Below are 12044 nucleotides of genomic sequence, written 5' to 3' on the forward strand. Positions count from 1 at the left end.
TTTCAACCTCTCCTGTGAGTCCAGTTTTAGTTTCCGATGCTTCACTTCAGATTTACTGTATACCTTGTACCTTTTTATTGACGATGAAACACAGAGTTTGCATCCCAATTTAATACAAAAGGCACAATGGCGACTTAAGTACAAGAGGTCTGACATTCTAACTTTCTATGATATAAATCTCTCCTGTGAGTCCAGTTTTAGATTCCGATGCTTCACTTCAGGTTTACTGTATCACTTGGACCTTCTTATTGACGATGAAACACAGTAATTGCATCCGAATTTAATACAAAAGGCACAATGCCGACTTAAGTACAAGAGGACTGACACTCTCACTTTCTATGATTTGAACCTGTCCTGTGAGTCCAGTTTTAGATTCCGATGCTTCACTTCAGGTTTACTCTATCATTTGGACCTTCTTATTTACGACGAAACACAGAAATTGCATCCGAATTTGATACATAAGGCACAGTGCCAACTTAAGTACAAGAGGGCTGACACTAACATTCTATGATATGAACCTCTCCTGTGACGAGAGTTAGATTCCGATGCTTCACTTCAGGTTTACTGTATACCTTGCACCTTCTAATTGACGATGTAACACAGAAATTGAATCGGAAATTACTACAAAAGGCACAATGCCGACTTAAATACAAGAGGACTGACACTCTCACTTTCTATGATTTGAACCTCTCCTGTGAGTCCAGTTATAGGGTCTGATGCTTCACTTCAGGTTTACTGTATCCCTTGGACCTTCTTATTGATGATGAAGCACAGAGTTTGCATCCGAATTTAATACAAAAGGCACAATGCCGACTTAAGTACAAGAGGACTGACACTCTAACTTTCTATGATTTCAACCTCTCCTGTGAGTCCAGTTTTAGATTCCGATGCTTCACTTCAGGTTTACTGTATACCTTGGACCTTCATATTGACAATGAAACACAGAAATTGCATCCGACTTTAATTCAAAAGGCACTATGCCGGCTTAAGTAAAAGAGGACTGACTTTCTCACTTCTGTGATTTGAACCTCTCCTGTGAGTCCAGTTTTAAATTTCGATGCTTCACTTCAGGATTACTGTATACCTTGGACCTTCTTATTGACGATGAAACACAGAAATTGCATCCGAATTTAATACAAAAGGCACTATGCGGACTTAAGTAAAAGAGGACTGACTTTCTCACTTTCTATGATTTGAACCTCTCCTGTGAGTCCAGTTTTAGATTCCGGTGCTTCACTTCAGGTTTACAGTATCCATTGGACCCTCTTATTGACGATGAAACACAGAAATTGCATCCGAATTTAATACCAAAGGTACTATGCGGACTTAAGTAAAAGAGGACTGACTTTCTCACTTTCTATGATTTGAACCTCTCCTGTGAGTCCAGTTTTAGATTCCGGTGCTTCACTTCAGGTTTACAGTATCCTTTGGACCCTCTTATTGACGATGAAGCACAGAAATTGCATTTGAATTTAATACAAAATGCACAATGCCGACTTAAGTACAAGAGGACTGACACTCTAACTTTCTATGATTTGAACCTCTCCTGTGAGTCCAGTCTTAGATTCCGATGCTTCACTTCAGGTTTACTGTATCCCTTGGACGTTCTTATTGACGATGAAACACAGAAATTGCATCCGAATTTTATATATAAGGCACAATGCCGACTGAAGTAAATGAGTAGTGACACTCTCACTTTCTATGATTTGAACCTCTCCTGTGAGTACAGTTTTAGATTCCGATGCTTCACTTCAGGTTTACTGTATCATTGGGACCTTCTTATTTACGATGAAACACAGAAATTGCATCCGAATTTGATACATAAGGCACAATGCCGACTTAAGTACAAGAGGACAGACACTCTAGCTTTCTATGATTTGAACCTCTCCTGTGAGTCCAGTTTTAGTTTCCGATGCTTCACTTCAGATTTACTGTATACCTTGGACCTTCTTATTGACGATGAAACACAGAAATTGCATCCGAATTTAATCCAAAAGGCACAATGCCGACTGAAGTAAATGAGTTCTGACACTCTCACTTTCTATGATTTGAACCTCTCCTGTGAGTACAGTTTTAGATTCCGATGCTTCACTTCAGGTTTACTGTATACCTTGGACCATCTTATTGACGTTGAAACACAGAAATGGCATTCGAATTTAACAGAAAAGGCACAATGCCGACTTAAGTACAAGAGGACTGACACTCTCACTTTCTATGATTTGAACCTCTCCAGTGAGTCCAGTTTTAGGTTCCGATGTTTCACTTCAGGTTTACTGTATCCCTTGGATCTTCTTATTGACGATGAAACACAGAGATTGCATCCGAGTGTAATACAAAAAGCACAATGCCAACCAAAGTACAGGAGGACTGACACTCTCACTTTCTATGATTTGAACCTCTCCTGTGACTTGAGAGTTAGATTCCGATGCTTCACTTCAGGTTTAAAGTATACCTTGCACCTTCTTATTGACGATGAAACACAGAAATTGAATCGGAAATTAATACAAAAGGCACAATGCCGACTTAAGTACAAGAGGACTAACACTCTCACTTTCTATGATTTGAACCTCTCCTGTGAGTCCAGTTTTAGAATCCGAAGCTCGACTTTAGGTTTACTGTATACCTTGGACCTTCTTGTTGACGATGAAACACAGATATTCCATCTGAATTTAATACAAAAGGCACAATGCCGACTTAAGTACAAGCGGACTGACCCATTAACTTTCTATTTATTCAACCTCTCCTGTGAGTCCAGTTTTAGTTTCCGATGCTTCACTTCAGATTTACTGTATACCTTGGACCTTTTTAATGACGATGAAACACAGAGTTTGCATCCCAATTTAATACAAAAGGCACAATGGCGACTTAAGTACAAGAGGTCTGACATTCTAACTTTCTATGATATAAATCTCTCCTGTGAGTCCAGTTTTAGATTCCGATGCTTCACTTCAGGTTTACTGTATCACTTGGACCTTCTTATTGACGATGAAACACAGAAATTGCATCCGAATTTAATACAAAAGGCACAATGCCGACTTAAGTACAAGAGGACTGACACTCTCACTTTCTATGATTTGAACCTGTCCTGTGAGTCCAGTTTTAGATTCCGATGCTTCACTTCAGGTTTACTCTATCATTTGGACCTTCTTATTTACGACGAAACACAGAAATTGCATCCGAATTTGATACATAAGACACAGTGCTAACTTAAGTACAAGAGGGCTGACACTAACATTCTATGATATGAACCTCTCCTGTGACGAGAGTTAGATTCCGATGCTTCACTTCAGGTTTACTGTATACCTTGGACCTTCTTATTGACGATGAAACACAGAAATTGCATCCGAATTTAATACAAAAGGCACTATGCGGACTTAAGTAAAAGAGGACTGACTTTCTCACTTTCTATGATTTGAACCTCTCCTGTGAGTCCAGTTTTAGATTCCGGTGCTTCACTTCAGGTTTACAGTATCCATTGGACCCTCTTATTGACGATGAAACACAGAAATTGCATCTGAATTTAATACAAAATGCACAATGCCGACTTAAGTACAAGAGGACTGACACTCTAACTTTCTATGATTTGAACCTCTCCTGTGAGTCCAGTCTTAGATTCCGATGCTTCACTTCATGTTTACTGTATACCTTGGACCTTCTTATTGACGTTGAAACACAGAAATGGCATTCGAATTTAATACAAAAGGCACAATGCCGACTTAAGTACAAGAGGACTGACACTCTCACTTTCTATGATTTGAACCTCTCCAGTGAGTCCAGTTTTAGATTCCGATGCTTCACTTCAGGTTTACTGTATCCCTTGGACGTTCTTATTGACGATGAAACACAGAAATTGTATCCGAATTTTATATAAAAGGCACAATGCCGACTTAAGTACAAGAGGACTGACACTCTAACTTTCTATGATTTGAACCTCTCTTGTGAGTCCAGTTTCAGTTTCCGATGCTTCACATCAGATTTACTGTATACCTTAAACCTTCTTATTGACGATGAATAACAGAAACTGCATCCGAATTTAATCCAAAAGGCACAATGCCGACTGAAGTAAATGAGTTCTGACACTCTCACTTTCTATGATTCGAACCTCTCCTGTGAGTACAGTTTTAGATTCCGGTGCTTCACTTCAGGTTTACAGTATCATTTGGACCCTCTTATTGACGATGAAACACAGAAATTGCATCTGACTTTAATACAAAAGGCACAATGCCGACTTAAGTACAACAGGACTGACACTTTAACTTTCTATGATTTGAACCTCTCCTGTGAGTCCAGTTTTAGATTCCGATGCTTCACTTCAGGTTTACTGTATACCTTGGACCTTCATATTGACAATGAAACACAGAAATTGCATCCGAATTTAATTCAAAAGGCACTATGCCGGCTTAAGTAAAAGAGGACTGACTTTCTCACTTCTGTGATTTGAACCTCTCCTGTGAGTCCAGTTTTAAATTTCGATGCTTCTGTTCAGGATTACTGTATACCTTGGACCTTCTTATTGACGATGAAACACAGAAATTGCATCCGAATTTAATACAAAAGGCACTATGCGGACTTAAGTAAATGAGGACTGACTTTCTCACTTTCTATGATTTGAACCTCTCCTGTGAGTCCAGTTTTAGATTCCGGTGCTTCACTTCAGGTTTACAGTATCCTTTGGACCCTCTTATTGACGATGAAACACAGAAATTGCATTTGAATTTAATACAAAATGCACAATGCCGACTTAAGTACAAGAGGACTGACACTCTAACTTTCTATGATTTGAACCTCTCCTGTGAGTCCAGTCTTAGATTCCGATGCTTCACTTCAGGTTTACTGTATCCCTTGGACGTTCTTATTGACGATGAAACACAGAAATTGCATCCGAATTTTATATATAAGGCACAATGCCGACTGAAGTAAATGAGTAGTGACACTCTCACTTTCTATGATTTGAACCTCTCCTGTGAGTACAGTTTTAGATTCCGATGCTTCACTTCAGGTTTACTGTATACCTTGGACCTTCTTATTGACGTTGAAACACAGAAATGGCATTCGAATTTAATACAAAAGGCACAATGCCGACTTAAGTACAAGAGGACTGACACTCTCACTTTCTATGATATGAACCTCTCCAGTGAGTCCAGTTTTAGATTCCGATGCTTCACTTCAGGTTTACTGTATCCCTTGGACGTTCTTATTGACGATGAAACACAGAAATTGTATCCGAATTTTATATAAAAGGCACAATGCCGACTTAAGTACAAGAGGACTGACACTCTAACTTTCTATGATTTGAACCTCTCTTGTGAGTCCAGTTTCAGTTTCCGATGCTTCACATCAGATTTACTGTATACCTTAAACCTTCTTATTGACGATGAATAACAGAAACTGTATCCGAATTTAATCCAAAAGGCACAATGCCGACTGAAGTAAATGAGTTCTGACACTCTCACTTTCTATGATTCGAACCTCTCCTGTGAGTACAGTTTTAGATTCCGGTGCTTCACTTCAGGTTTACAGTATCATTTGGACCCTCTTATTGACGATGAAACACAGAAATTGCATCTGAATTTAATACAAAAGGCATAATGCCGACTTATGTACAACAGGACTGACACTTTAACTTTCTATGATTTGAACCTCTCCTGTGAGTCCAGTTTTAGATTCCGATGCTTCACTTCAGGTTTACTGTATCCCTTGGACGTTCTTATTGACGATGAAACACAGAAATTGCATCCGAATTTTATATATAAGGCACAATGCCGACTTAAGTACAAGAGGACTGACACTCTAACTTTCTATGATTTCAACCTCTCCTGTGAGTCCAGTTTTAGATTCCGATGCTTCACTTCAGGTTTACTGTATACCTTGGACCTTCATATTGACAATGAAACACAGAAATTGCATCCGAATTTAAATCAAAAGGCACTATGCCGGCTTAAGTAAAAGAGGACTGACTTTCTCACTTCTGTGATTTGAGCCTCTCCTGTGAGTCCAGTTTTAAATTTCGATGCTTCACTTCAGGATTACTGTATACCTTGGACCTTCTTATTGACGATGAAACACAGAAATTGCATCCGAATTTAATACAAAAGGCACTATGCGGACTTAAGTAAAAGAGGACTGACTTTCTCACTTTCTATGATTTGAACCTCTCCTGTGAGTCCAGTTTTAGATTCCGGTGCTTCACTTCAGGTTTACAGTATCCTTTGGACCCTCTTATTGACGATGAAACACAGAAATTGCATATGAATTTAATACAAAATGCACAATGCCGACTTAAGTACAAGAGGACTGACACTCTAACTTTCTATGATTTCAACCTCTCCTGTGAGTCCAGTTTTAGATTCCGATGCTTCACTTCAGGTTTACTGTATACCTTGGACCTTCATATTGACAATGAAACACAGAAATTGCATCCGACTTTAATTCAAAAGGCACTATGCCGGCTTAAGTAAATGAGGACTGACTTTCTCACTTCTGTGATTTGAACCTCTCCTGTGAGTCCAGTTTTAGATTCCGATGCTTCACTTCAGGTTTACTGTATACCTTGGACCTTCTTATTGACGTTGAAACACAGAAATGGCATTCGAATTTAATACAAAAGGCACAATGCCGACTTAAGTACAAGAGGACTGACACTCTCACTTTCTATGATATGAACCTCTCCAGTGAGTCCAGTTTTAGATTCCGATGCTTCACTTCAGGTTTACTGTATCCCTTGGACGTTCTTATTGACGATGAAACACAGAAATTGTATCCGAATTTTATATAAAAGGCACAATGCCGACTTAAGTACAAGAGGACTGACACTCTAACTTTCTATGATTTGAACCTCTCTTGTGAGTCCAGTTTCAGTTTCCGATGCTTCACTTCAGGATTACTGTATACCTTAAACCTTCTTATTGACGATGAATAACAGAAACTGTATCCGAATTTAATCCAAAAGGCACAATGCCGACTGAAGTAAATGAGTTCTGACACTCTCACTTTCTATGATTCGAACCTCTCCTGTGAGTACAGTTTTAGATTCCGGTGCTTCACTTCAGGTTTACAGTATCATTTGGACCCTCTTATTGACGATGAAACACAGAAATTGCATCTGAATTTAATACAAAAGGCATAATGCCGACTTATGTACAACAGGACTGACACTTTAACTTTCTATGATTTGAACCTCTCCTGTGAGTCCAGTTTTAGATTCCGATGCTTCACTTCAGGTTTACTGTATCCCTTGGACGTTCTTATTGACGATGAAACACAGAAATTGCATCCGAATTTTATATATAAGGCACAATGCCGACTTAAGTACAAGAGGACTGACACTCTAACTTTCTATGATTTCAACCTCTCCTGTGAGTCCAGTTTTAGATTCCGATGCTTCACTTCAGGTTTACAGTATACCTTGGACCTTCATATTGACAATGAAACACAGAAATTGCATCCGAATTTAATTCAAAAGGCACTATGCCGGCTTAAGTAAAGGAGGACTGACTTTCTCACTTCTGTGATTTGAGCCTCTCCTGTGAGTCCAGTTTTAAATTTCGATGCTTCACTTCAGGATTACTGTATACCTTGGACCTTCTTATTGACGATGAAACACAGAAATTGCATCCGAATTTAATACAAAAGGCACTATGCGGACTTAAGTAAAAGAGGACTGACTTTCTCACTTTCTATGATTTGAACCTCTCCTGTGAGTCCAGTTTTAGATTCCGGTGCTTCACTTCAGGTTTACAGTATCCTTTGGACCCTCTTATTGACGATGAAACACAGAAATTGCATATGAATTTAATACAAAATGCACAATGCCGACTTAAGTACAAGAGGACTGACACTCTAACTTTCTATGATTTGAACCTCTCCTGTGAGTCCAGTCTTAGATTCCGATGCTTCACTTCAGGTTTACTGTATCCCTTGGACGTTCTTATTGACGATGAAACACAGAAATTGCATCCGAATTTTATATATAAGGCACAATGCCGACTGAAGTAAATGAGTAGTGACACTCTCACTTTCTATGATTTGAACCTCTCCTGTGAGTACAGTTTTAGATTCCGTGCTTCACTTCAGGTTTACTGTATACCTTGGACCTTCTTATTGACGTTGAAACACAGAAATGGCATTCGAATTTAATACAAAAGGCACAATGCCGACTTAAGTACAAGAGGACTGACACTCTCACTTTCTATGATATGAACCTCTCCAGTGAGTCCAGTTTTAGATTCCGATGCTTCACTTCAGGTTTACTGTATCCCTTGGACGTTCTTATTGACGATGAAACACAGAAATTGTATCCGAATTTTATATAAAAGGCACAATGCCGACTTAAGTACAAGAGGACTGACACTCTAACTTTCTATGATTTGAACCTCTCTTGTGAGTCCAGTTTCAGTATCCGATGCTTCACATCAGATTTACTGTATACCTTAAACCTTCTTATTGACGATGAATAACAGAAACTGCATCCGAATTTAATCCAAAAGGCACAATGCCGACTGAAGTAAATGAGTTCTGACACTCTCACTTTCTATGATTCGAACCTCTCCTGTGAGTACAGTTTTAGATTCCGGTGCTTCACTTCAGGTTTACAGTATCATTTGGACCCTCTTATTGACGATGAAACACAGAAATTGCATCTGAATTTAATACAAAAGGCACAATGCCGACTTAAGTACAACAGGACTGACACTTTAACTTTCTATGATTTGAACCTCTCCTGTGAGTCCAGTTTTAGATTCCGATGCTTCACTTCAGGTTTACTGTATCTCTTGGACGTTCTTATTGACGATGAAACACAGAAATTGCATCCGAATTTTATATATAAGGCACAATGCCGACTTAAGTACAAGAGGACTGACACTCCCACTTTCTATGATTTGAACCTCTCCTGTGACTTGAGAGTTAGATTCCGATGCTTCACTTCAGGTTTAATGTATACCTTGCACCTTCTTATTGACGATGAAACACAGAAATTGAATCGGAAATTAATACTAAAGGCACAATGCCGACTTAAGTACAAGAGGACTAACACTCTCACTTTCTATGATTTGAACCTCTCCTGTGAGTCCAGTTTTAGATTCTGATGCTTGACTTCAGGTTTACTGTATACCTTGGACCTTCTTGTTGACAATGAAACACAGATATTCTATCTGAATTTCATACAAAAGGCACAATGCCGACTTAAGTACAAGAGGACTGACCCTCTAACTTTCTATGATTTCAACCTCTCCTGTGAGTCCAGTTTTAGATTCCGATGCTTCACTTCAGGTTTACTGTATCCCTTGGACCTTTTTATTGACGATGAAACACAGAGTTTGCATCCGAATTTAATACAAAAGGCACAATGCCGACTTAAGTACAAGAGGACTGACACTCTCACTTTCTATGATTTGAACCTCTCCAGTGAGTCCAGTTTCAGTTTCCGATGCTTCACTTCAGATTTACTGTATACCTTGGACCTTCTTATTGACGATGAATAACAGAAACTGCATCCGAATTTAATCCTAAAGGCACAATGCCGACTGAACTAAATGAGTTCTGACACTCTCACTCTCTATGATTTGAACCTCTCCTGTGAGTACAGTTTTAGATTCCGGTGCTTCACTTCAGGTTTACAGTATCCTTTGGACCCTCTTATTGACGATGAAACACAGAAATAGCATCTGAATTTAATACAAAAGGCACAATGCCGACTTTAGTACAAGAGGACTGACACTCTAACATTCTATGATTTGAACCTCTCCTGTGAGTCCAGTTTTAAATTCCGATGCTTCACTTCAGGTTTACTGTATCCCTTGGACGTTCTTATTGACGATGAAACACAGAAATTGCATCCGAATTTTATATATAAGGCACAATGGCGACTTAACTACAAGAGGACTGACACTCTAACCTTCTATGATTTGAACCTCTCTTGTGAGTCCAGTTTCAGTTTCCGATGCTTCACTTCAGATTTACTGTATACCTTGGACCTTCTTATTGACGATTAAACACAGAAACTGCATCCGAATTTAATCCAAAAGGCACAATGCCGACTGAAGTAAGTGAGTTCTGACACTCTCACTTTCTATGATTTGAACCTCTCCTGTGAGTACAGTTTTAGATTCCGATGCTTCACTTCAGGTTTACTGTATACCTTGGACCTTCTTATTGACGTTGAAACACAGAAATGGCATCGAATTTAATACAAAAGGCCCAATGCCGACTTATGTACAAGAGGACTGACACTCTCACTTTCTATGATTTGAACCTCTCCAGTGAGTCCAGTTTTAGATTCCGATGCTTCACTTCAGGTTTACTGTATCCCTTGGATCCTCTTATTGACGATGAAACACAGAGATTGCATCCGAATGTAATACAAAAAGCACAATGCCAACTAAAGTACAAGAGGACTGACACTCTCACTTTCTATGATTTGAACCTCTCCTGTGACTTGAGAATTAGATTCCGATGCTTCACTTCATGTTTAAAGTATACCTTGCACCTTCTTATTGACGATGAAACAAAGAAATTGAATCGGAAATTAATATAAAAGGCACTATGCCGGCTTAAGTAAATGAGGACTGACTTTCTCACTTCTGTGATTTGAACCTCTCCTTTGAGTCCAGTTTTAAATTTCGATGCTTCACTTCAGGATTACCGTATACCTTGGACCTTCTTATTGACGATGAAACACAGAAATTGCATCCGAATTTAATACAAAAGGCACTATGCTGACTTCAGTAAAAGAGGACTGACTTTCTCACTTTCTATGATTTGAACCTCACCTGTGAGTCCAGTTTCAGATTCCGGTGCTTCACTTCTGGTTTACAGTATCCTTTCGACCTTCTAATTGACGATGAAACACAGAAATTGCATCTGAATTTAATACAAAAGGCACAATGCCGACTTAAGTACAACAGGACTCACACTTTAACTTTCTATGATTTGAACCTCTCCTGTGAGTCCAGTTTTAGATTCCGATGCTTCACTTCAGGTTTACTGTATCCCCTGGACGTTCTTATTGACGATGAAACACAGAAACTGCATCCGAATTTTATATATAAGGCACAATGCCGACTTAAGTACAATAGTACTGACACTCTCACTTTCTATGATTTGAACCTCTCCTGTGACTTGAGAGTTAGATTCCGATGCTTCACTTCAGGTTTAATGTATACCATGTACCTTCTTATTGACGATGAAACACAGAAATTGAATCAGAAATTAATACTAAAGGCACAATGCCGACTTAAGTACAAGAGGACTAACACTCTCACTTTCTATGATATGAACCTCTCCTGTGAGTCCAGTTATAGGGTGCGATGCTTCACTTCAGGTTTACTGTATCCCTTGGACCCTCTTATTGTCGATGAAGCACAGAGCTTGCATCCGAATTTAATACAAAAGGCACAATGCCGACTTAAGTACAAGAGGACTGACACTCTAACTTTCTATGATTTGAACCTCTCCTGTGAGTCCAGTTTTAGATTCCGATGCTTCAGTTCAGGTTGACTGTATCCCTTGGACCTTCGTATTGACGATGAAACACAGAAATTGCATCCAAATTTAATACAAAAGGCACAATGCCGACTTAAGTACAAGAGGACTGACAATCTAAATTTCTATGATTTGAACCTCTCCTGTGAGTCCAGTTTTTGTTTCCGATGTTTCACTTCAGGTTTACTGTATACCTTGGACCTTCTTATTGACGATTAAACACAGAGTTTGCATCCGAATTTAATACAAAAAGCACAATGCTGACATAAGTACAAGAGGACTGACACTCTAACTTTCTATGATTTCAACCTCTCCTGTGAGTCCAGTTTTAGATTCCGATGCTTCACTTCAGGTTTACTGGTTACCTAGGACCTTCATATTGACGATGAAACACAGAAATTGCATCCGAAATTAATACAAAAGGCACTATGCCGACTTAAGTAAAAGAGGACTGACTTTCTCACTTCTGTGATTTGAACCTCTCCTGTAAGTCCAGTTTTAAATTCCAATGCTTCACTTCAGGATTACTGAATACCTTGGACCTTCTTGTTGACGATGAAACA

The sequence above is a fragment of the Schistocerca serialis genome, chromosome 1 (assembly GCF_023864345.2).
Source record: "Schistocerca serialis cubense isolate TAMUIC-IGC-003099 chromosome 1, iqSchSeri2.2, whole genome shotgun sequence".
NCBI classification, from domain to species: Eukaryota; Metazoa; Arthropoda; class Insecta; order Orthoptera; family Acrididae; genus Schistocerca; species Schistocerca serialis.